A 26,062-nucleotide genomic window follows, 5' to 3' on the forward strand; every position below is an offset into this window, starting at 1 on the left:
TACTCCTCGTGCCGACTCTACGTTTCTCGTCGAGTTGAGTTCACTCCTCGAGTCGAGTACCGAGTCCACGAGTCGACTAGCTACTCCTCGTGGTGACTCTACGTTTCACCTCGAGTTGAGTTCACTCCTCGAGTCGAGTGCCGAGTCCACGAGTCGACAAGCTACTCCTCCTGCCGACTGTACGTTTCTCCTCGAGTTGAGTTCACTCCTCGAGTCGAGTACCGAGTCCACGAGTCGACTAGCTACTCCTCGTGCCGACTCTACATTTCTCCTCGAGTTGAGTCCACTCCTCGAGTCGAGTGCCGAGTCCACGAGTCGACAAGCTACTCCTCGTGCCGACTCTACATTTCTCCTCGAGTTGAGTCCACTCCTCGAGTCCAGTAAAGAGTCCACAACTCGACAAGCTACTCCTCATGCCGACTCTACGGTTCTCCTCGAGTTGAGTTCACTCCTCGAGTCGAATAACGAGTCCATGAGTCGACAAGCTACTCATCGTGCCGACTCTACGTTTCTCCTCGAGTTGAATTCACTCCTCGAGTCGAGTATCGAGTTCACGAGTCGACAAGCTACTCCTCGTGCTGACTCTACGTTTCTCCTCGAGTACCAAGTCCACGAGTCGACAAGCTACTCCTCGTGCCGACTCTACGTTTCTCCTCGAGTCGAGTACCGAGTCCACAAGTCGACAAGCCTTTCCTTGTGCCGACTCTACCTTTCTCCTCGAGTTGAGTTCACTCCTCGAGTCGAGTAAAGAGTCCACAACTCGACAAGCTACTCCTCATGCCGACTCTACGTTTCTCCTCGAGTTGAGTTCACTCCTGGAGTCGAATAACGAGTCCATCAGTCGACAAGCTACTCCTCGTGCCGACTCTACGTTTCTCCTCGAGTTGAATTCACTCCTCGAGTCGAGTATCGAGTCCACGAGTCGACAAGCTACTCCTCGTGCCGACTCTACGTTTCTCCTCGAGTCGAGTACCAAATCCACGAGTCGACAAGCTACTCCTCGTGCCGACTCTACGTTTCTCCTCGAGTTGAATTCGCTCCTCGAGTCAAGTACCGAGTCCACGAGTCGACGAGCTACTCCTCGTGCCGACTCTACATTTCTCCACGAGTTGAGTTCATTCCTCGAGTCGAGTACCGAGTCCACGAGCCGACAAGCTACTTCTCGCGCCGACTCTACGTTTATCCTTGAGTTAAGTTCACTCCTCGAGTCGAGTACCAAGTCCACGAGTCGACAAGCTACTCCTCGCGCCGGCTCTACGTTTATCCTAGAGTTGAGTTCACTCCTCGAGTCGAGTACCGAGTCCACGAGTCGACAAGCTACTCCTTGCGCCAACACTACATTTATCCTAGAGTTGAGTTCACTCCTCGAGTCGAGTACCGAGTCCACGAGTCGACAAGCTACTCCTCGTGCCGACTCTACGTTTCTCCTCGAGTTGAGTTCTCTCCTCGAGTCGAGTACTGAGTCCACGAGTCGACAAGCTACTCCTCGTGCCGACTCTACGTTTCTCCTTGAGTTGAGTTCACTCCTCGAGTCGAGTACGGAGTCCACGAGTCGCCAAGCTACTCCTCATGCCGACTCTACGTTTCTCCTCGAGTTGAGTTCACTCCTCGAGTCGAGTACCGAGTCCACAAGTCGACAAGCCTTTAATTGTGCCGACTCTACCTTTCTCCTCGAGTTGAGTTCACTCCTCGAGTCGAGTAAAGAGTCCACAACTCGACAAGCCACTCCTCATGCCGACTCTACGTTTCTCCTCGAGTTGAGTTCACTCCTCGAGTCGAATAACGAGTCCATGAGTCGACAAGCTACTCCTCGTGCCGACTCTACGTTTCTCCTCGAGTTGAATTCACTCCTCGAGTCGAGTATCGAGTTCACGAGTCGACAAGCTACTCCTCGTGGTGACTCTACGTTTCTCCTTGAGTACCAAGTCCACGAGTCGACAAGCTACTCATCGTGCCGACTCTACGTTTCTCCTCGAGTTGAATTCGCTCCTCGAGTCAAGTACCGAGTCCACGAGTTGACGAGCTACTCCTCGTGCCGACTCTGCATTTCACCTCGAGTTGAGTTCATTCCTCGAGTCGAGTACCGAGTCCACGAGCCGACAAGCTACTTCTCGCGCCGACTCTACGTTTATCCTTGAGTTGAGTTCACTCATCGAGTCCAGTACCAAGTCCACAAGTCGACAAGCTACTCCTCATGCCGACTCTACGTTTATCCTAGAGTTGAGTTCACTCCTCGAGTCGAGTACCGAGTCCACGGGTCGACAAGCTACTCCTTGCGCCAACACTACATTTATCCTCGAGTTGAGTTCACTCCTCGGGTCGAGTACCGAGTCCACGAGTCAACAAGCTACTCCTCGTGCCAACTCTACGTTTCTCCTCGAGTTGAGTTCTCTCCTCGAGTCGAGTACTGAGTCCACGAGTCGACAAGCTACTCCTCGTGCCGACTCTACGTTTCTCCTTGAGTTGAGTTCACTCCTCGAGTCGAGTACCGAGTCCACGAGTCGCCAAGCTACTCCTCATGCCGACTCTACGTTTCTCCTCGAGTTGAGTTCACTCCTCGAGTCGAGTACCGAGTCCACGAGTCGACATGCTACTCCTCGTGCCGACTCTTCACGTTTCTCCTTGAGTTGAGTTCGCTTCTCGAGTCGAGTACCGAGTCCACTAGTCGACAAGCTACTCCTCATGCCGACTCTTCACGTTTCTCCTCGAGTTGAGTTCGCTCCTCGAGTCGAGTACCGAGTCCACGAGTCGACATGCTACTCCTCGTGCCGACTCTACGTTTCTCCTCGAGTTGGGTTCACTCCTCGAGTCGAGTACCGAGTCCACGAGTCGACGAGCTACTCCTCGTGCCGACTCTACGTTTCTCCTCGAGTTGAGTTCACTCCTCGAGTCGAGTACCGAGTCCACGAGCCGACAAGCTACTCCTCGTGCCGACTCTACGTTTCTCCTCGAGTTGAGTTCACTCACTACTCAAGTCGAGTACCGAGTCCAGGAGTCGACAAGCTACTCCTCGTGCCGACTCTACGTTTCTCGTCGAGTTGAATTCACAACTCGAGTCGAGTATCGAGTCCACGAGTCGACAAGCTACTCCTCGTGCCGACTCTACGTTTCTCCTTGAGTTGAATTCACTCCTCGAGTCCAGTACCGAGTCAACGAGTCGACGAGCTACTACTCGTGCCGACTCTACGTTTCTCCTCGAGTTGAATTCGCTCCTCAAGTCGAGTACCGAGTCCACGAGTTGACAAGCTGCTCCTCGTGCCGACTCTATGTTTCTCCTCGAGTTTAATTCGCTCCTCGAGTCAAGTACCGAGTCCACGAGTCGAAAAGCTTCTCCTCGTGCCGACTCTACGTTTCTCCTCGAGTTGAGTTCGCTCCTCGAGTCGAGTACCAAGTCCACGAGTCGACAAGCTACTCCTCGTGCCGACTCTACGTTTCTCCTCGAGTTGAATTCGCTCCTCGAGTCGAGTACAGAGTCCACGAGTCGACGAGTTACTCCTCGTGCCGACTCTACATTTCTCCTCGAGTCGAGTTCATTCCTCGAGTCGAGTACCGAGTCCACGAGCCGACAAGCTACTCCTCGTGCCGACTCTACGTTTCTCCTGGAGTTGAGTTCACTCCTCGAGTCGAGTACCGAGTCCACGAGCCGACAAGCTACTCCTCGTGCCGACTCTACGTTTCTCCTCGAGTTGAGTTCACTCCTCGAGTCGAGTACCGAGTCCACGAGTCAACAAGCTACTCCTCGTGCCGACTCTACGTTTCTCCTCGAGTTGAGTTCACTCCTCGAGTTGAGTACCGAGTCCACGAGTCGACAAGCTACTCCTCGTGCCGACTCTACGTTTCTCGTCGAGTTGAGTTCACTCCTCGAGTCGAGTACCGAGTCCACGACTCGACAAGCTACTCCTCGTGCCGACTCTACGTTTCTCCTCGAGTTGAGTTCACTCCTCGAGTCGAGTACTGAGTCCACGAGTCGACAAGCTACTCCTCGTGCCGACTCTACGTCTCTCCTCGAGTTGAGTTCAGTCCTCGAGTCGAGTACCGAGTCCACGAGTCGCCAAGCTAGTCCTCGTGCCGACTCTACCTTTCTCCTCAAGTCGAGTACCGAGTCCACAAGTCGACAAGCTACTCCTCGTGCCGACTCTATGTTTCTCCACGAGTTGAGTTCACTCCTCGAGTCGAGTACCGAGTCCACAAGTCGACAAGCTACTCCTCGTGCCGACTCTACGTTTCTCCTTGAGTTGAGTTCACTCCTCGAGTCGAGTACCGAGTCCACGAATCGCCAAGCTACTCCTCATGCCGACTCTACGTTTCTCCTCGAGTTGAGTTCACTCCTCGAGTCGAGTACCGAGTCCACAAGTCGACAAGCCTTTCCTTGTGCCGACTCTACCTTTCTCCTCGAGTTGAGTTCACTCCTCGAGTCGAGTAAAGAGTCCACAACTCGACAAGCTATTCCTCATGCCGACTCTACGTTTCTCCTCGAGTTGAGTTCACTCCTCGAGTCGAATAACGAGTCCATGAGTCGACAAGCTACTCCTCGTGCCGATTCTACGTTTCTCCTCGAGTTGAATTCACTCCTCGAGTCAAGTATCGAGTTCACGAGTCGACAAGCTACTCCTCGTGCCGACTCTACGTTTCTCCTCGAGTTGAGTTCACTCCTCGAGTCGAGTACCGAGTCCACGAGTCGACAAGCTACTCCTCGTGCCGACTCTACGTTTCTCGTCGAGTTGAGTTCACTCCTCGAGTCGAGTACCGAGTCCACGAGTCGACTAGCTACTCCTCGTGGTGACTCTACGTTTCACCTCGAGTTGAGTTCACTCCTCGAGTCGAGTGCCGAGTCCACGAGTCGACAAGCTACTCCTCCTGCCGACTGTACGTTTCTCCTCGAGTTGAGTTCACTCCTCGAGTCGAGTACCGAGTCCACGAGTCGACTAGCTACTCCTCGTGCCGACTCTACATTTCTCCTCGAGTTGAGTCCACTCCTCGAGTCGAGTGCCGAGTCCACGAGTCGACAAGCTACTCCTCGTGCCGACTCTACATTTCTCCTCGAGTTGAGTCCACTCCTCGAGTCCAGTAAAGAGTCCACAACTCGACAAGCTACTCCTCATGCCGACTCTACGGTTCTCCTCGAGTTGAGTTCACTCCTCGAGTCGAATAACGAGTCCATGAGTCGACAAGCTACTCATCGTGCCGACTCTACGTTTCTCCTCGAGTTGAATTCACTCCTCGAGTCGAGTATCGAGTTCACGAGTCGACAAGCTACTCCTCGTGCTGACTCTACGTTTCTCCTCGAGTACCAAGTCCACGAGTCGACAAGCTACTCCTCGTGCCGACTCTACGTTTCTCCTCGAGTTGAATTCGCTCCTCGAGTCAAGTACCGAGTCCATGAGTCGACAAGCTACTCCTCGTGCCCACTCTACGTTTCTCCTCGAGTTGAATTCACTCCTCGAGTCGAGTATCGAGTTCACGAGTCGACAAGCTACTCCTCGTGCTGACTCTACGTTTCTCCTCGAGTACCAAGTCCACGAGTCGACAAGCTACTCCTCGTGCCGACTCTACGTCTCTCCTCGAGTTGAGTTCAGTCCTCGAGTCGAGTACCGAGTCCACGAGTCGCCAAGCTACTCCTCGTGCCGACTCTACCTTTCTCCTCAAGTCGAGCACCGAGTCCACAAGTCGACAAGCTACTACTCGTGCCGACTCTATGTTTCTCCACGAGTTGAGTTCACTCCTCGAGTCGAGTACCGAGTCCACAAGTCGACAAGCTACTCCTCGTGCCGACTCTATGTTTCTCCTTGAGTTGAGTTCACTCCTCGAGTTGAGTACCGAGTCCACGAGTCGCCAAGCTACTCCTCATGCCGACTCTACGTTTCTCCTCGAGTTGAGTTCACTCCTCGAGTCGAGTACCGAGTCCACAAGTGGACAAGCCTTTCCTTGTGCCGACTCTACCTTTCTCCTCGAGTTGAGTTCACTCCTCGAGTCGAGTAAAGAGTCCACAACTCGACAAGCTACTAATCATGCCGACTCTACGTTTCTCCTCGAGTTGAGTTCAGTCCTCGAGTCGAATAACGAGTCCATGAGTCGACAAGCTACTCCTCGTGCCGACTCTACGTTTCTCCTCGAGTTGAATTCACTCCTCGAGTCGAGTATCGAGTCCACGAGTCGTCAAGCTACTCCTCGTGCCGACTCTACGTTTCTCCTCGAGTCGAGTACCAAGTCCACGAGTCGACAAGCTACTCCTCGTGCCGACTCTACGTTTCTCCTCGAGTTGAATTCGCTCCTCGAGTCAAGTACCGAGTCCACGAGTCGACGAGCTACTCCTCGTGCCGACTCTACATTTCTCCACGAGTTGAGTTCATTCCTCGAGTCGAGTACCGAGTCCACGAGCCGACAAGCTACTTCTCGCGCCGACTCTACGTTTATCCTTGAGTTAAGTTCACTCCTCGAGTCGAGTACCAAGTCCACGAGTCGACAAGCTACTCCTCGCGCCGGCTCTACGTTTATCCTAGAGTTGAGTTGACTCCTCGAGTCGAGTACCGAGTCCACGAGTCGACAAGCTACTCCTTGCGCCAACACTACATTTATCCTAGAGTTGAGTTCACTCCTCGAGTCGAGTACCGAGTCCACGAGTCGACAAGCTACTCCTCGTGCCGACTCTACGTTTCTCCTCGAGTTGAGTTCTCTCCTCGAGTCGAGTACTGAGTCCACGTGTCGACAAGCTACTCCTCGTGCCGACTCTACGTTTCTCCTTGAGTTGAGTTCACTCCTCGAGTCGAGTACCGAGTCCACGAGTCGCCAAGCTACTCCTCATGCCGACTCTACGTTTCTCCTCGAGTTGAGTTCACTCCTCGAGTCGAGTACCAAGTCCACAAGTCGACAAGCCTTTCCTTGTGCCGACTCTACCTTTCTCCTCGAGCTGAGTTCACTCCTCGAGTCGAGTAAAGAGTCCACAACTCGACAAGCTACTCCTCATGCCGACTCTACGTTTCTCCTCGAGTTGAGTTCACTCCTCGAGTCGAATAACGAGTCCATGAGTCGACAAGCTACTCCTCGTGCCGACTCTACGTTTCTCCTCGAGTTGAATTCACTCCTCGAGTCGAGTATCGAGTTCACGAGTCGACAAGCTACTCCTCGTGCTGACTCTACGTTTCTCCTCGAGTACCAAGTCCACGAGTCGACAAGCTACTCCTCGTGCCGACTCTACGTTTCTCCTCGAGTTGAATTCGCTCCTCGAGTCAAGTACCGAGTCCACGAGTCGACGAGCTACTCCTCGTGCCGACTCTGCATTTCACCTCGAGCTGAGTTCATTCCTCGAGTCGAGTACCGAGTCCACGAGCCGACAAGCTACTTCTCGCGCCGACTCTACGTTTATCCTTGAGTTGAGTTCACTCCTCGAGTCCAGTACCAAGTCCACAAGTCGACAAGCTACTCCTCATGCCGACTCTACGTTTATCCTAGAGTTGAGTTCACTCCTCGAGTCGAGTACCGAGTCCACGAGTCGACAAGCTACTCCTTGCGCCAACACTACATTTATCCTCGAGTTGAGTTCACTCCTCGGGTCGAGTACCGAGTCCACGAGTCGACAAGCTACTCCTCGTGCCAACTCTACGTTTCTCCTCGAGTTGAGTTCTCTCCTCGAGTCGAGTACTGAGTCCACGAGTCGACAAGCTACTCCTCGTGCCGACTCTACGTTTCTCCTTGAGTTGAGTTCACTCCTCGAGTCGAGTACCGAGTCCACGAGTCGCCAAGCTACTCCTCATGCCGACTCTACGTTTCTCCTCGAGTTGAGTTCACTCCTCGAGTCGAGTACCGAGTCCACGAGTCGACAAGCCTTTCCTCGTGCCGACTCTACCTTTCTCCTCGAGTAGAGTTCACTCCTCGAGTCGAGTAACGAGTCCACAACTCGACAAGCTACTCCTCCTGCCGACTCTACGTTTCTCCTCGAGTTGAGTTCACTCCTCGAGTCGAATAACGAGTCCATGAGTCGACAAGCTACTCCTCGTGCCGACTCTACATTTCTCCTCGAGTTGAATTCACTCCTCGAGTCGAGTATCGAGTTCACGAGTCGACAAGCTACTCCTCGTGCCGAATCTACGTTTCTCCTCGAGTCGAGTACCAACTCCACGAGTCGGCAAGCTACTCCTCGTGCCGACTCTACGTTTCTCCTCGAGTTGAATTCGCTCCTCGAGTCAAGTACCGAGTCCACGAGTCGACGAGCTACTCCTCGTGCCGACTCTACATTTCTCCTCGAGTTGAGTTCATTCCTCGAGTCGAGTACCGAGTCCACGAGCCGACAAGCTACTTCTCGCGCCGACTCTACGTTTATCCCTGAGTTGAGTTCACTCCTCGAGTCGAGTACCAAGTCCACGAGTCGGCAAGCTACTCCTCGCGCCGGTTCTACGTTTATCCTAGAGTTGAGTTCACTCCTCGAGTCGAGTACCGAGTCCACGAGTCGACAAGCTACTCCTTGCGCCAACACTACATTTATCCTCGAGTTGAGTTCACTCCTCGAGTCGAGTAAAGAGTCCACAACTCGACAAGCTACTCCTCATGCCGACTCTACGTTTCTCCTCGAGTTGAGTTCACTCCTCGAGTCGAATAACGAGTCCATGAGTCGACAAGCTACTCCTCGTGCCGACTCTACGTTTCTCCTCGAGTTGAATTCACTCCTCGAGTCGAGTATCGAGTTCACGAGTCGACAAGCTACTCCTCGTGCTGACTCTACGTTTCTCCTCGAGTACCAAGTCCACGAGTCGACAAGCTACTCCTCGTGCCGACTCTACGTTTCTCCTCGAGTTGAATTCGCTCCTCGAGTCAAGTACCGAGTCCACGAGTCGACGAGCTACTCCTCGTGCCGACTCTGCATTTCACCTCGAGCTGAGTTCATTCCTCGAGTCGAGTACCGAGTCCACGAGCCGACAAGCTACTTCTCGCGCCGACTCTACGTTTATCCTTGAGTTGAGTTCACTCCTCGAGTCCAGTACCAAGTCCACAAGTCGACAAGCTACTCCTCATGCCGACTCTACGTTTATCCTAGAGTTGAGTTCACTCCTCGAGTCGAGTACCGAGTCCACGAGTCGACAAGCTACTCCTTGCGCCAACACTACATTTATCCTCGAGTTGAGTTCACTCCTCGGGTCGAGTACCGAGTCCACGAGTCGACAAGCTACTCCTCGTGCCAACTCTACGTTTCTCCTCGAGTTGAGTTCTCTCCTCGAGTCGAGTACTGAGTCCACGAGTCGACAAGCTACTCCTCGTGCCGACTCTACGTTTCTCCTTGAGTTGAGTTCACTCCTCGAGTCGAGTACCGAGTCCACGAGTCGCCAAGCTACTCCTCATGCCGACTCTACGTTTCTCCTCGAGTTGAGTTCACTCCTCGAGTCGAGTACCGTGTCCACGAGTCGACAAGCCTTTCCTCGTGCCGACTCTACCTTTCTCCTCGAGTAGAGTTCACTCCTCGAGTCGAGTAACGAGTCCACAACTCGACAAGCTACTCCTCCTGCCGACTCTACGTTTCTCCTCGAGTTGAGTTCACTCCTCGAGTCGAATAACGAGTCCATGAGTCGACAAGCTACTCCTCGTGCCGACTCTACATTTCTCCTCGAGTTGAATTCACTCCTCGAGTCGAGTATCGAGTTCACGAGTCGACAAGCTACTCCTCGTGCCGAATCTACGTTTCTCCTCGAGTCGAGTACCAACTCCACGAGTCGGCAAGCTACTCCTCGTGCCGACTCTACGTTTCTCCTCGAGTTGAATTCGCTCCTCGAGTCAAGTACCGAGTCCACGAGTCGACGAGCTAGTCCTCGTGCCGACTCTACATTTCTCCTCGAGTTGAGTTCATTCCTCGAGTCGAGTACCGAGTCCACGAGCCGACAAGCTACTTCTCGCGCCGACTCTACGTTTATCCCTGAGTTGAGTTCACTCCTCGAGTCGAGTACCAAGTCCACGAGTCGGCAAGCTACTCCTCGCGCCGGCTCTACGTTTATCCTAGAGTTGAGTTCACTCCTCGAGTCGAGTACCGAGTCCACGAGTCGACAAGCTACGCCTTGCGCCAACACTACATTTATCCTCGAGTTGAGTTCACTCCTCGGGTCGAGTACCGAGTCCACGAGTCGACAAGCTACTCCTCGTGCCAACTCTACGTTTCTCCTCGACTCGAGTTCTCTCCTCGAGTCGAGTACTGAGTCCACGAGTCGACAAGCTACTCCTCGTGCCGACTCTACGTTTCTCCTTGAGTTGAGTTCACTCCTCGAGTCGAGTACCGAGTCCACGAGTCGCCAAGCTACTCCTCATGCCGACTCTACGTTTCTCCTCGAGTTGAGTTCACTCCTCGAGTCAAGTACCGAGTCCACGAGTCGACAAGCCTTTCCTCGTGCCGACTCTACCTTTCTCCTCGAGTAGAGTTCACTCCTCGAGTCGAGTATCGAGTCCACAACTCGACAAGCTACTCCTCCTGCCGACTCTACGTTTCTCCTAGAGTTGAGTTCACTCCTCGAGTCGAATAACGAGTCCATGAGTCGACAAGCTACTCCTCGTGCCGACTCTACATTTCTCCTCGAGTTGAATTCACTCCTCGAGTCGAGTATCGAGTTCACGAGTCGAAAAGCTACTCCTCGTGCCGAATCTACGTTTCTCCTCGAGTCGAGTACCAACTCCACGAGTCGGCAAGCTACTCCTCGTGCCGACTCTACGTTTCTCCTCGAGTTGAATTCGCTCCTCGAGTCAAGTACCGAGTCCACGAGTCGACGAGCTACTCCTCGTGCCGACTCTACATTTCTCCTCGAGTTGAGTTCATTCCTCGAGTCGAGTACCGAGTCCACGAGCCGACAAGCTACTTCTCGCGCCGACTCTACGTTTATCCCTGAGTTGAGTTCACTCCTCGAGTCGAGTACCAAGTCCACGAGTCGGCAAGCTACTCCTCGCGCCGGCTCTACGTTTATCCTAGAGTTGAGTTCACTCCTCGAGTCGAGTACCGAGTCCACGAGTCGACAAGCTACTCCTTGCGCCAACACTACATTTATCCTCGAGTTGAGTTCACTCCTCGAGTCGAGTAAAGAGTCCACAACTCGACCAGCTACTCCTCATGCCGACTCTACGTTTCTCCTCGAGTTGAGTTCACTCCTCGAGTCGAATAACGAGTCCATGAGTCGACAAGCTACTCCTCGTGCCGACTCTACGTTTCTCCTCGAGTTGAATTCACTCCTCGAGTCGAGTATCGAGTTCACGAGTCAACAAGCTACTCCTCGTGCTGACTCTACGTTTCTCCTCGAGTACCAAGTCCACGAGTCGACAAGCTACTCCTCGTGCCGACTCTACGTTTCTCCTCGAGTTGAATTCGCTCCTCGAGTCAAGTACCGAGTCCACGAGTCGACGAGCTACTCCTCGTGCCGACTCTGCATTTCACCTCGAGCTGAGTTCATTCCTCGAGTCGAGTACCGAGTCCACGAGCCGACAAGCTACTTCTCGCGCCGACTCTACGTTTATCCTTGAGTTGAGTTCACTCCTCGAGTCCAGTACCAAGTCCACAAGTCGACAAGCTACTCCTCATGCCGACTCTACGTTTATCCTAGAGTTGAGTTCACTCCTCGAGTCGAGTACCGAGTCCACGAGTCGACAAGCTACTCCTTGCGCCAACACTACATTTATCCTCGAGTTGAGTTCACTCCTCGGGTCGAGTACCGAGTCCACGAGTCGACAAGCTACTCCTCGTGCCAACTCTACGTTTCTCCTCGAGTCGAGTTCTCTCCTCGAGTCAAGTACTGAGTTCACGAGTCGACAAGCTACTCCTCGTGCCGACTCTACGTTTCTCCTTGAGTTGAGTTCACTCCTCGAGTCGAGTACCGAGTCCACGAGTCGCCAAGCTACTCCTCATGCCGACTCTACGTTTCTCCTCGAGTTGAGTTCATTCCTCGAGTCGAGTACCGAGTCCACGAGCCGACAAGCTACTTCTCGCGCCGACTCTACGTTTATCCCTGAGTTGAGTTCACTCCTCGAGTCGAGTACCAAGTCCACGAGTCGGCAAGCTACTCCTCGCGCCGGCTCTACGTTTATCCTAGAGTTGAGTTCACTCCTCGAGTCGAGTACCGAGTCCACGAGTCGACAAGCTACGCCTTGCGCCAACACTACATTTATCCTCGAGTTGAGTTCACTCCTCGGGTCGAGTACCGAGTCCACGAGTCGACAAGCTACTCCTCGTGCCAACTCTACGTTTCTCCTCGAGTCGAGTTCTCTCCTCGAGTCGAGTACTGAGTTCACGAGTCGACAAGCTACTCCTCGTGCCGACTCTACGTTTCTCCTTGAGTTGAGTTCACTCCTCGAGTCGAGTACCGAGTCCACGAGTCGCCAAGCTACTCCTCGTGCCGACTCTACGTTTCTCCTCGAGTTGAGTTCACTCCTCGAGTCAAGTACCGAGTCCACGAGTCGACAAGCCTTTCCTCGTGCCGACTCTACCTTTCTCCTCGAGTAGAGTTCACTCCTCGAGTCGAGTAACGAGTCCACAACTCGACAAGCTACTCCTCCTGCCGACTCTACGTTTCTCCTCGAGTTGAGTTCACTCCTCGAGTCGAATAACGAGTCCATGAGTCGACAAGCTACTCCTCGTGCCGACTCTACATTTCTCCTCGAGTTGAATTCACTCCTCGAGTCGAGTATCGAGTTCACGAGTCGACAAGCTACTCCTCGTGCCGAATCTACGTTTCTCCTCGAGTCGAGTACCAACTCCACGAGTCGGCAAGCTACTCCTCGTGCCGACTCTACGTTTCTCCTCGAGTTGAATTCGCTCCTCGAGTCAAGTACCGAGTCCACGAGTCGACGAGCTACTCCTCGTGCCGACTCTACATTTCTCCTCGAGTTGAGTTCATTCCTCGAGTCGAGTACCGAGTCCACGAGCCGACAAGCTACTTCTCGCGCCGACTCTACGTTTATCCCTGAGTTGAGTTCACTCCTCGAGTCGAGTACCAAGTCCACGAGTCGGCAAGCTACTCCTTGCGCCGGCTCTACGTTTATCCTAGAGTTGAGTTCACTCCTCGAGTCGAGTACCGAGTCCACGAGTCGACAAGCTACTCCTTGCGCCAACACTACATTTATCCTCGAGTTGAGTTCACTCCTCGAGTCGAGTCAAGAGTCCACAACTCGACAAGCTACTCCTCATGCCGACTCTACGTTTCTCCTCGAGTTGAGTTCACTCCTCGAGTCGAATAACGAGTCCATGAGTCGACAAGCTACTCCTCGTGCCGACTCTACGTTTCTCCTCGAGTTGAATTCACTCCTCGAGTCGAGTATCGAGTTCACGAGTCGACAAGCTACTCCTCGTGCTGACTCTACGTTTCTCCTCGAGTACCAAGTCCACGAGTCGACAAGCTACTCCTCGTGCCGACTCTACGTTTCTCCTCGAGTTGAATTCGCTCCTCGAGTCAAGTACCGAGTCCACGAGTCGACGAGCTACTCCTCGTGCCGACTCTGCATTTCACCTCGAGCTGAGTTCATTCCTCGAGTCGAGTACCGAGTCCACGAGCCGACAAGCTACTTCTCGCGCCGACTCTACGTTTATCCTTGAGTTGAGTTCACTCCTCGAGTCCAGTACCAAGTCCACAAGTCGACAAGCTACTCCTCATGCCGACTCTACGTTTATCCTAGAGTTGAGTTCACTCCTCGAGTCGAGTACCGAGTCCACGAGTCGACAAGCTACTCCTTGCGCCAACACTACATTTATCCTCGAGTTGAGTTCACTCCTCGGGTCGAGTACCGAGTCCACGAGTCGACAAGCTACTCCTCGTGCCAACTCTACGTTTCTCCTCGAGTTGAGTTCTCTCCTCGAGTCGAGTACTGAGTCCACGAGTCGACAAGCTACTCCTCGTGCCGACTCTACGTTTCTCCTTGAGTTGAGTTCACTCCTCGAGTCGAGTACCGAGTCCACGAGTCGCCAAGCTACTCCTCATGCCGACTCTACGTTTCTCCTCGAGTTGAGTTCACTCCTCGAGTCGAGTACCGAGTCCACGAGTCGACAAGCCTTTCCTCGTGCCGACTCTACCTTTCTCCTCGAGTAGAGTTCACTCCTCGAGTCGAGTAACGAGTCCACAACTCGACAAGCTACTCCTCCTGCCGACTCTACGTTTCTCCTCGAGTTGAGTTCACTCCTCGAGTCGAATAACGAGTCCATGAGTCGACAAGCTACTCCTCGTGCCGACTCTACATTTCTCCTCGAGTTGAATTCACTCCTCGAGTCGAGTATCGAGTTCACGAGTCGACAAGCTACTCCTCGTGCCGAATCTACGTTTCTCCTCGAGTCGAGTACCAACTCCACGAGTCGGCAAGCTACTCCTCGTGCCGACTCTACGTTTCTCCTCGAGTTGAATTCGCTCCTCGAGTCAAGTACCGAGTCCACGAGTCGACGAGCTACTCCTCGTGCCGACTCTACATTTCTCCTCGAGTTGAGTTCATTCCTCGAGTCGAGTACCGAGTCCACGAGCCGACAAGCTACTTCTCGCGCCGACTCTACGTTTATCCCTGAGTTGAGTTCACTCCTCGAGTCGAGTACCAAGTCCACGAGTCGGCAAGCTACTCCTCGCGCCGGCTCTACGTTTATCCTAGAGTTGAGTTCACTCCTCGAGTCGAGTACCGAGTCCACGAGTCGACAAGCTACGCCTTGCGCCAACACTACATTTATCCTCGAGTTGAGTTCACTCCTCGGGTCGAGTACCGAGTCCACGAGTCGACAAGCTACTCCTCGTGCCAACTCTACGTTTCTCCTCGAGTCGAGTTCTCTCCTCGAGTCGAGTACTGAGTCCACGAGTCGACAAGCTACTCCTCGTGCCGACTCTACGTTTCTCCTTGAGTTGAGTTCACTCCTCGAGTCGAGTACCGAGTCCACGAGTCGCCAAGCTACTCCTCATGCCGACTCTACGTTTCTCCTCGAGTTGAGTTCACTCCTCGAGTCAAGTACCGAGTCCACGAGTCGACAAGCCTTTCCTCGTGCCGACTATACCTTTCTCCTCGAGTAGAGTTCACCCCTCGAGTCGAGTAACGAGTCCACAACTCGACAAGCTACTCCTCCTGCCGACTCTACGTTTCTCCTCGAGTTGAGTTCACTCCTCGAGTCGAATAACGAGTCCATGAGTCGACAAGCTACTCCTCGTGCCGACTCTACATTTCTCCTCGAGTTGAATTCACTCCTCGAGTCGAGTATCGAGTTCACGAGTCGACAAGCTACTCCTCGTGCCGAATCTACGTTTCTCCTCGAGTCGAGTACCAACTCCACGAGTCGGCAAGCTACTCCTCGTGCCGACTCTACGTTTCTCCTCGAGTTGAATTCGCTCCTCGAGTCAAGTACCGAGTCCACGAGTCGACGAGCTACTCCTCGTGCCGACTCTACATTTCTCCTCGAGTTGAGTTCATTCCTCGAGTCGAGTACCGAGTCCACGAGCCGACAAGCTACTTCTCGCGCCGACTCTACGTTTATCCCTGAGTTGAGTTCACTCCTCGAGTCGAGTACCAAGTCCACGAGTCGGCAAGCTACTCCTCGCGCCGGCTCTACGTTTATCCTAGAGTTGAGTTCACTCCTCGAGTCGAGTACCGAGTCCACGAGTCGACAAGCTACTCCTTGCGCCAACACTACATTTATCCTCGAGTTGAGTTCACTCCTCGAGTCGAGTAAAGAGTCCACAACTCGACAAGCTACTCCTCATGCCGACTCTACGTTTCTCCTCGAGTTGAGTTCACTCCTCGAGTCGAATAACGAGTCCATGAGTCGACAAGCTACTCCTCGTGCCGACTCTACGTTTCTCCTCGAGTTGAATTCACTCCTCGAGTCGAGTATCGAGTTCACGAGTCGACAAGCTACTCCTCGTGCTGACTCTACGTTTCTCCTCGAGTACCAAGTCCACGAGTCGACAAGCTACTCCTCGTGCCGACTCTACGTTTCTCCTCGAGTTGAATTCGCTCCTCGAGTCAAGTACCGAGTCCACGAGTCGACGAGCTACTCCTCGTGCCGACTCTGCATTTCACCTCGAGCTGAGTTCATTCCTCGAGTCGAGTACCGAGTCCACGAGCCGACAAGCTACTTCTCGCGCCGACTCTACGTTTATCCTTGAGTTGAGTTCACTCCTCGAGTCCAGTACCAAGTCCACAAGTCGACAAGCTACTCCTCATGCTGACTCTACGTTTATCCTAGAGTTGAGTTCACTCCTCGAGTCGAGTACCGAGTCCACGAGTCGACAAGCTACTCCTTGCGCCAACACTACATTTATCCTCGAGTTGAGTTCACTCCTCGGGTCGAGTACCGAGTCCACGAGTCGACAAGCTACTCCTCGTGCCAACTCTACGTTTCTCCTCGAGTTGAGTTCTCTCCTCGAGTCGAGTACTGAGTCCACGAGTCGACAAGCTACTCCTCGTGCCGACTCTACGTTTCTCCTTGAGTTGAGTTCACTCCTCGAGTCGAGTACCGAGTCCACGAGTCGCCAAGCTACTCCTCATGCCGACTCTACGTTTCTCCTCGAGTTGAGTTCACTCCTCGAGTCGAGTACCGAGTCCACGAGTCGACAAGCCTTTCCTCGTGCCGACTCTACCTTTCTCCTCGAGTAGAGTTCACTCCTCGAGTCGAGTAACGAGTCCACAACTCGACAAGCTACTTCTCCTGCCGACTCTACGTTTCTCCTCGAGTTGAGTTCACTCCTCGAGTCGAATAACGAGTCCATGAGTCGACAAGCTACTCCTCGTGCCGACTCTACATTTCTCCTCGAGTTGAATTCACTCCTCGAGTCGAGTATCGAGTTCACGAGTCGACAAGCTACTCCTCGTGCCGAATCTACGTTTCTCCTCGAGTCGAGTACCAACTCCACGAGTCGGCAAGCTACTCCTCGTGCCGACTCTACGTTTCTCCACGAGTTGAATTCGCTCCTCGAGTCAAGTACCGAGTCCACGAGTCGACGAGCTACTCCTCGTGCCGACTCTACATTTCTCCTCGAGTTGAGTTCATTCCTCGAGTCGAGTACCGAGTCCACGAGCCGACAAGCTACTTCTCGCGCCGACTCTACGTTTATCCCTGAGTTGAGTTCACTCCTCGAGTCGAGTACCAAGTCCACGAGTCGGCAAGCTACTCCTCGCGCCGGCTCTACGTTTATCCTAGAGTTGAGTTCACTCCTCGAGTCGAGTACCGAGTCCACGAGTCGACAAGCTACTCCTTGCGCCAACACTACATTTATCCTCGAGTTGAGTTCACTCCTCGGGTCGAGTACCGAGTCCACGAGTCGACAAGCTACTCCTCGTGCCAACTCTACGTTTCTCCTCGAGTCGAGTTCTCTCCTCGAGTCGAGTACTGAGTCCACGAGTCGACAAGCTACTCCTCGTGCCGACTCTACGTTTCTCCTTGAGTTGAGTTCACTCCTCGAGTCGAGTACCGAGTCCACGAGTCGCCAAGCTACTCCTCATGCCGACTCTACGTTTCTCCTCGAGTTGAGTTCACTCCTCGAGTCAAGTACCGAGTCCACGAGTCGACAAGCCTTTCCTCGTGCCGACTCTACCTTTCTCCTCGAGTAGAGTTCACTCCTCGAGTCGAGTAACGAGTCCACAACTCGACAAGCTACTCCTCCTGCCGACTCTACGTTTCTCCTCGAGTTGAGTTCACTCCTCGAGTCGAATAACGAGTCCATGAGTCGACAAGCTACTCCTCGTGCCGACTCTACATTTCTCCTCGAGTTGAATTCACTCCTCGAGTCGAGTATCGAGTTCACGAGTCGACAAGCTACTCCTCGTGCCGAATCTACGTTTCTCCTCGAGTCGAGTACCAACTCCACGAGTCGGCAAGCTACTCCTCGTGCTGACTCTACGTTTCTCCTCGAGTTGAATTCGCTCCTCGAGTCAAGTACCGAGTCCACGAGTCGACGAGCTACTCCTCGTGCTGACTCTACATTTCTCCTCGAGTTGAGTTCATTCCTCGAGTCGAGTACCGAGTCCACGAGTCCACGAGCCGACAAGCTACTTCTCGCGCCGGCTCTACGTTTATCCCTGAGTTGAGTTCACTCCTCGAGTCGAGTACCAAGTCCACGAGTCGACAAGCTACTCCTCGCGCCGGCTCTACGTTTACCCTAGAGTTGAGTTCACTCCTCGAGTCGAGTACCGAGTCCACGAGTCGACAAGCTACTCCTTGCGCCAACACTACATTTATCCTCGAGTTGAGTTCACTCCTCGAGTCGAGTACCGAGTCCAGGAGTCGACAAGCTACTCCTCGTGCCGACTCTACGTTTCTCCTCGAGTTGAGTTCTCTCCTCGAGTCGAGTACCGAGTCCACGAGTCGACAAGCTACTCCTCGTGCCGAATCTACGTTTCTCCTCGAGTTGAGTTCACTCCTCGAAGTCGAGTACCGAGTGCACGAGTCGACAAGCTACTCCCCGTTCCGACTCTACATGTCGCCTACAGTTGGGTTCAATCCTCGAGTCAAGTACCGAATCCGCGAGTCGACTGGCTACTCCTCGTGCCGACTCTACGTTTCTCCTCGAGTCGAGTTCACTCCTCGAGTCAAGTACCAAGTCCACGAGTCGACAAGCTACTCCTCGTGCCGACTCTACGTTTCTCCTCGAGTTGAATTTACTCCTCGAGTCGAGTATCGAGTCCACGAGTCGACAAGCTACTCCTCGTGCCGACTCCACATTTCTCCTCGAGTTGGGTTCACTCCTCGAGGCGAGTATCGAGTCCCCGAGTCGACAAGCTACTCCTCGTGCTGACTCTACATTTCTCTTCGAGTTGAGTTCACTCCTCGAGTCGAGTACCGAGTCCACGAGTCGACGAGCTACTCCTCGTGGCGACTCTACATTTCTCCTCGAGTTGAGTTCACTCCTCAAGTTGAGTACCGAGTCCATGAGTCGACTAGCTACTCCTCGTGGCGACTCTACAAAAAACACCTCGAGTTGAGTTCATACCTCGATTCGAGTACCGAGTCCACGAGTCGACTAGCTACTCCTCGTGCTGACTCTACAAAAAACACCTCGAGTTGAGTTCATTCCTCGAGTCGAGTACCGAGTCCACGAGTCGACTAGCTACTCCTCGTGTCAACTCTACATTTCTCCTCGAGTTGAGTTCATTCCTCGAGTCGAGTACCGAGTCAACGAGTCGACTTGCTTCTCCTCGTGCCGACTCTACATTCCTCCTTGAGTTGAGTTCATTCCTCGAGTCAAGTACCGAGTCCACGAGTCGACTAGCTACTCCTCGTAACGACTCTACATTTCTCCTCGAGTTGAGTCCACTCCACGAGTCGAGTGCCGAGTCCACGAGTCGACAAGCTACTCCTCGTGCCGACTCTATGTTTCTCCTCGAGTTGAGTTCACTCCCCGAGTCGAGTGCCGAGTCCACGAGTCGACAAGCTACTCCTCATGCCGACTCTACGTTTCTCCTCGAGTTGAGTTCACTCCTCGAGTCGAGTACCGAGTCCATAAGTCGACTAGATACTCCTCGTGCCGACTCTACATTTCTCCTCGAGTTGAGTCCACTCCTCGAGTCGAGTGCCGAGTCCACGAGTCGGCAAGCTACTCCTCGCGCCGGCTCTACGTTTATCCTAGAGTTGAGTTCACTCCTCGAGTCGAGTACCGAGTCCACGAGTCGACAAGCTACTCCTTGCGCCAACACTACATTTATCCTCGAGTTGAGTTCACTCCTCGAGTCGAGTAAAGAGTCCACAACTCGACAAGCTACTCCTCATGCCGACTCTACGTTTCTCCTCGAGTTGAGTTCACTCCTCGAGTCGAATAACGAGTCCATGAGTCGACAAGCTACTCCTCGTGCCGACTCTACGTTTCTCCTCGAGTTGAATTCACTCCTCGAGTCGAGTATCGAGTTCACGAGTCGACAAGCTACTCCTCGTGCTGACTCTACGTTTCTCCTCGAGTACCACGTCCACGAGTCGACAAGCTACTCCTCGTGCCGACTCTACGTTTCTCCTCGAGTTGAATTCGCTCCTCGAGTCAAGTACCGAGTCCACGAGTCGACGAGCTACTCCTCGTGCCGACTCTGCATTTCACCTCGAGCTGAGTTCATTCCTCGAGTCGAGTACCGAGTCCACGAGCCGACAAGCTACTTCTCGCGCCGACTCTACGTTTATCCTTGAGTTGAGTTCACTCCTCGAGTCCAGTACCAAGTCCACAAGTCGACAAGCTACTCCTCATGCTGACTCTACGTTTATCCTAGAGTTGAGTTCACTCCTCGAGTCGAGTACCGAGTCCACGAGTCGACAAGCTACTCCTTGCGCCAACACTACATTTATCCTCGAGTTGAGTTCACTCCTCGGGTCGAGTACCGAGTCCACGAGTCGACAAGCTACTCCTCGTGCCAACTCTACGTTTCTCCTCGAGTTGAGTTCTCTCCTCGAGTCGAGTACTGAGTCCACGAGTCGACAAGCTACTCCTCGTGCCGACTCTACGTTTCTCCTTGAGTTGAGTTCACTCCTCGAGTCGAGTACCGAGTCCACGAGTCGCCAAGCTACTCCTCATGCCGACTCTACGTTTCTCCTCGAGTTGAGTTCACTCCTCGAGTCGAGTACCGAGTCCACGAGTCGACAAGCCTTTCCTCGTGCCGACTCTACCTTTCTCCTCGAGTAGAGTTCACTCCTCGAGTCGAGTAACGAGTCCACAACTCGACAAGCTACTCCTCCTGCCGACTCTACGTTTCTCCTCGAGTCGAATAACGAGTCCATGAGTCGACAAGCTACTCCTCGTGCCGACTCTACATTTCTCCTCGAGTTGAATTCACTCCTCGAGTCGAGTATCGAGTTCACGAGTCGACAAGCTACTCCTCGTGCCGAATCTACGTTTCTCCTCGAGTCGAGTACCAACTCCACGAGTCGGCAAGCTACTCCTCGTGCCGACTCTACGTTTCTCCTCGAGTTGAATTCGCTCCTCGAGTCAAGTACCGAGTCCACGAGTCGACGAGCTACTCCTCGTGCCGACTCTACATTTCTCCTCGAGTTGAGTTCATTCCTCGAGTCGAGTACCGAGTCCACGAGCCGACAAGCTACTTCTCGCGCCGACTCTACGTTTATCCCTGAGTTGAGTTCACTCCTCGAGTCGAGTACCAAGTCCACGAGTCGGCAAGCTACTCCTCGCGCCGGCTCTACGTTTATCCTAGAGTTGAGTTCACTCCTCGAGTCGAGTACCGAGTCCACGAGTCGACAAGCTACTCCTTGCGCCAACACTACATTTATCCTCGAGTTGAGTTCACTCCTCGGGTCGAGTACCGAGTCCACGAGTCGACAAGCTACTCCTCGTGCCAACTCTACGTTTCTCCTCGAGTCGAGTTCTCTCCTCGAGTCGAGTACTGAGTCCACGAGTCGACAAGCTACTCCTCGTGCCGACTCTACGTTTCTCCTTGAGTTGAGTTCACTCCTCGAGTCGAGTACCGAGTCCACGAGTCGCCAAGCTACTCCTCATGCCGACTCTACGTTTCTCCTCGAGTTGAGTTCACTCCTCGAGTCAAGTACCGAGTCCACGAGTCGACAAGCCTTTCCTCGTGCCGACTCTACCTTTCTCCTCGAGTAGAGTTCACTCCTCGAGTCGAGTAACGAGTCCACAACTCGACAAGCTACTCCTCCTGCCGACTCTACGTTTCTCCTCGAGTTGAGTTCACTCCTCGAGTCGAATAACGAGTCCATGAGTCGACAAGCTACTCCTCGTGCCGACTCTACATTTCTCCTCGAGTTGAATTCACTCCTCGAGTCGAGTATCGAGTTCACGAGTCGACAAGCTACTCCTCGTGCCGAATCTACGTTTCTCCTCGAGTCGAGTACCAACTCCACGAGTCGGCAAGCTACTCCTCGTGCCGACTCTACGTTTCTCCTCGAGTTGAATTCGCTCCTCGAGTCAAGTACCGAGTCCACGAGTCGACGAGCTACTCCTCGTGCCGACTCTACATTTCTCCTCGAGTTGAGTTCATTCGTCGAGTCGAGTACCGAGTCCACGAGTCCACGAGCCGACAAGCTACTTCTCGCGCCGGCTCTACGTTTATCCCTGAGTTGAGTTCACTCCTCGAGTCGAGTACCAAGTCCACGAGTCGACAAGCTACTCCTCGCGCCGGCTCTACGTTTATCCTAGAGTTGAGTTCACTCCTCGAGTCGAGTACCGAGTCCACGAGTCGACAAGCTACTCCTTGCGCCAACACTACATTTATCCTCGAGTTGAGTTCACTCCTCGAGTCGAGTACCGAGTCCAGGAGTCGACAAGCTACTCCTCGTGCCGACTCTACGTTTCTCCTCGAGTTGAGTTCTCTCCTCGAGTCGAGTACCGAGTCCACGAGTCGACAAGCTACTCCTCGTGCCGAATCTACGTTTCTCCTCGAGTTGAGTTCACTCCTCGAAGTCGAGTACCGAGTGCACGAGTCGACAAGCTACTCCCCGTTCCGACTCTACATGTCGCCTACAGTTGGGTTCAATCCTCGAGTCAAGTACCGAATCCGCGAGTCGACTGGCTACTCCTCGTGCCGACTCTACGTTTCTCCTCGAGTCGAGTTCACTCCTCGAGTCAAGTACCAAGTCCACGAGTCGACAAGCTACTCCTCGTGCCGACTCTACGTTTCTCCTCGAGTTGAATTTACTCCTCGAGTCGAGTATCGAGTCCACGAGTCGACAAGCTACTCCTCGTGCCGACTCCACATTTCTCCTCGAGTTGGGTTCACTCCTCGAGGCGAGTATCGAGTCCCCGAGTCGACAAGCTACTCCTCGTGCTGACTCTACATTTCTCTTCGAGTTGAGTTCACTCCTCGAGTCGAGTACCGAGTCCACGAGTCGACGAGCTACTCCTCGTGGCGACTCTACATTTCTCCTCGAGTTGAGTTCACTCCTCAAGTTGAGTACCGAGTCCATGAGTCGACTAGCTACTCCTCGTGGCGACTCTACAAAAAACACCTCGAGTTGAGTTCATACCTCGATTCGAGTACCGAGTCCACGAGTCGACTAGCTACTCCTCGTGCTGACTCTACAAAAAACACCTCGAGTTGAGTTCATTCCTCGAGTCGAGTACCGAGTCCACGAGTCGACTAGCTACTCCTCGTGTCAACTCTACATTTCTCCTCGAGTTGAGTTCATTCCTCGAGTCGAGTACCGAGTCAACGAGTCGACTTGCTTCTCCTCGTGCCGACTCTACATTCCTCCTTGAGTTGAGTTCATTCCTCGAGTCAAGTACCGAGTCCACGAGTCGACTAGCTACTCCTCGTAACGACTCTACATTTCTCCTCGAGTTGAGTCCACTCCACGAGTCGAGTGCCGAGTCCACGAGTCGACAAGCTACTCCTCGTGCCGACTCTATGTTTCTCCTCGAGTTGAGTTCACTCCCCGAGTCGAGTGCCGAGTCCACGAGTCGACAAGCTACTCCTCATGCCGACTCTACGTTTCTCCTCGAGTTGAGTTCACTCCTCGAGTCGAGTACCGAGTCCATAAGTCGACTAGATACTCCTCGTGCCGACTCTACATTTCTCCTCGAGTTGAGTCCACTCCTCGAGTCGAGTGCCGAGTCCACGAGTCGGCAAGCTACTCCTCGCGCCGGCTCTACGTTTATCCTAGAGTTGAGTTCACTCCTCGAGTCGAGTACCGAGTCCACGAGTCGACAAGCTACTCCTTGCGCCAACACTACATTTATCCTCGAGTTGAGTTCACTCCTCGAGTCGAGTAAAGAGTCCACAACTCGACAAGCTACTCCTCATGCCGACTCTACGTTTCTCCTCGAGTTGAGTTCACTCCTCGAGTCGAATAACGAGTCCATGAGTCGACAAGCTACTCCTCGTGCCGACTCTACGTTTCTCCTCGAGTTGAATTCACTCCTCGAGTCGAGTATCGAGTTCACGAGTCGACAAGCTACTCCTCGTGCTGACTCTACGTTTCTCCTCGAGTACCAAGTCCACGAGTCGACAAGCTACTCCTCGTGCCGACACTGTTGGAATCGATCTAGGGTTTAAGAAAAAGATTAAACGCTTCGCAAAGCGGCGGAATTTTAAAAATTTTCTTTTTAAGTAAAACTAGTTTTTACTAACCTAGACAAGAGCATATGCATGTAAATAAAAACTAATATGAGCTTTAAAAGTTACTAACCTTTTTGATGCTTGAACGTTGATGAGCCTTTGGAAGGTTGGCAACGTTCGTCTCCCCTCGCAGCACGTCTCTCTTTTCTTTCCTCGGCACCTAGAGCAACCACGAAAGTTTCTATCACTAAATCACTCGAAAAGAAGGAATTAGTGAGTGGGCACTTTTAAACACTACGACTTGAGAACGAGTCTCGAAGTCGCAGAGCTAAAGACTAGGTCGAGTGAGGACCTAGGTGCCAAGACAAGAGAAAACCGAAAATAAACTAGAGAGAGAGAGAAGAGGACTTCGGCCAAGTTCTAGAGAGAGAGTCTCTCAAATCTCTTAAACTTGGATGAATGAATTGTGAGGAAATGGGGCTCCTATTTATAGGAGAGGTCTCACCTTCAATAAGGTAGTTTCCTCTTCTATAGAATATCACATATTCATGAGCAAAAATCCTTCATTTCCCATTCCTTGTTGGGCGCCCAAGGCTGCCTCCTAGAGGCAAGGATTTGTTTCCTTTTTTTGTTCCTTGGCTTTCCCTTTTCTCACTTGGCCGAATTTCCCATTGCATGTGTGGGAAATTTGTTTCCTCTTTTTCTTTTGGCAAGTATCTAAATACATTTATGCACAAAATAAACTCTCTTTCCTTGGGTATTATGGGCGCCCATTTCACTTCTAGAAGGAGCTTCTAGAAGCTTCTTCATTTATTCATGAGAACATGAAAAAGGCCCATTAAGAGTTTTCAATAAAATTCTTATGAAATGAAATTAATTCACAAGGCCCAATTAATCATATTATGGCCGAGTGACATTAAGTCATCAAATGAACTTGTCAAAATTTATTGACATCCATTTCATCCTTATGTCTCAAAAGACAAAAATACCCTTTTAACTATTTTCGTTCTTGTTTTGGCTTAGCTTCCAGTTTAACTATTCCTATCGATGTGATTCGTGACAGTGACCTCATGGACCCAAATGAACAAAGCTTTAGCTAAACACTTGGACTCAAAAGTTCACAAACCTTTTCCAAGTTTAGCTTAATGCCAACTGACTCCACTAAAGAGCTGACACTGAAAATCTCTCGGTTCAAATGAATTTATTTTCTACTCAAGAATTCGACCTAATTATGATGAGCGGATCCACTGAATATTATCTATGTTTACCCTTCATGAATGTCATCAGCTAGTCGGGATTTACTAAATTACCATTTTACCCTTCTAGCTGTTATTTCCTCAACTCCTTTGTCGCTTGTGAATAAGTTAGAAACAATGTATTGACGAGGAGCTAACAAGTCACATTGTTTCATCCAAAAGAGTCAAGACTCAATTTGGACACTGGCCAGTTCATTTATTCACACTCCAAGGAACAAAGCATGAGGTGACATACATTGCATTTCAGCAATCTTGTACATGAATTCCATATCTATGAGAACTTCACAAAGTTACTCATGACAGACTCACAACTTAGTACTTCACCAATAGGCCTTGTTCGGAATCACATAGTGAGTCCGAACTTTGACTTTCTCAAATGAGAATACTAAGGTGTGAAATGGCATGTCTCATTTCAGGATTAAGGTAAGCATGATGCAATTCATACATAGTGACTTCGAGACATAAGAGGTTAAATGGTTTGTTCTTATCTTGTCTCTAGAAGTGCACTGGTCAATTCAGTACCTTCGGAAGATACCTAGAAGAACTATAGAGTTCCTAACTCTCAATGCCTCATAACCAGACATCATAGATTCTTCTAACAATCATACTGAGGTCAATAGTCCTTTGACCCTAAGATTGCGAATATATCGTTTTAAGCAAACTACGAAGAGTTTGTTCATGCAAATCTACATTTGTCTCTTCGTAAGTTGTTAAGTTTGTTTATGGACTAAAAGACTATGGTTTTATCATAAAGCTTCAGACAAGGAAGATTGAATGAACGTTTCAACTTTATTAATGAATGAATAGGCAATTACAAGCAAGAGTCTTCATGAGACTTTATTACATCAAATGTTCAAAATAAAGACTACAACTCTTCTTGTGGGCAC

Source organism: Urtica dioica, chromosome 4, assembly GCF_054948205.1.
Source record: "Urtica dioica subsp. dioica isolate 48M chromosome 4, U.dioica_male_clone48M_v1_H2, whole genome shotgun sequence".
NCBI classification, from domain to species: Eukaryota; Viridiplantae; Streptophyta; class Magnoliopsida; order Rosales; family Urticaceae; genus Urtica; species Urtica dioica.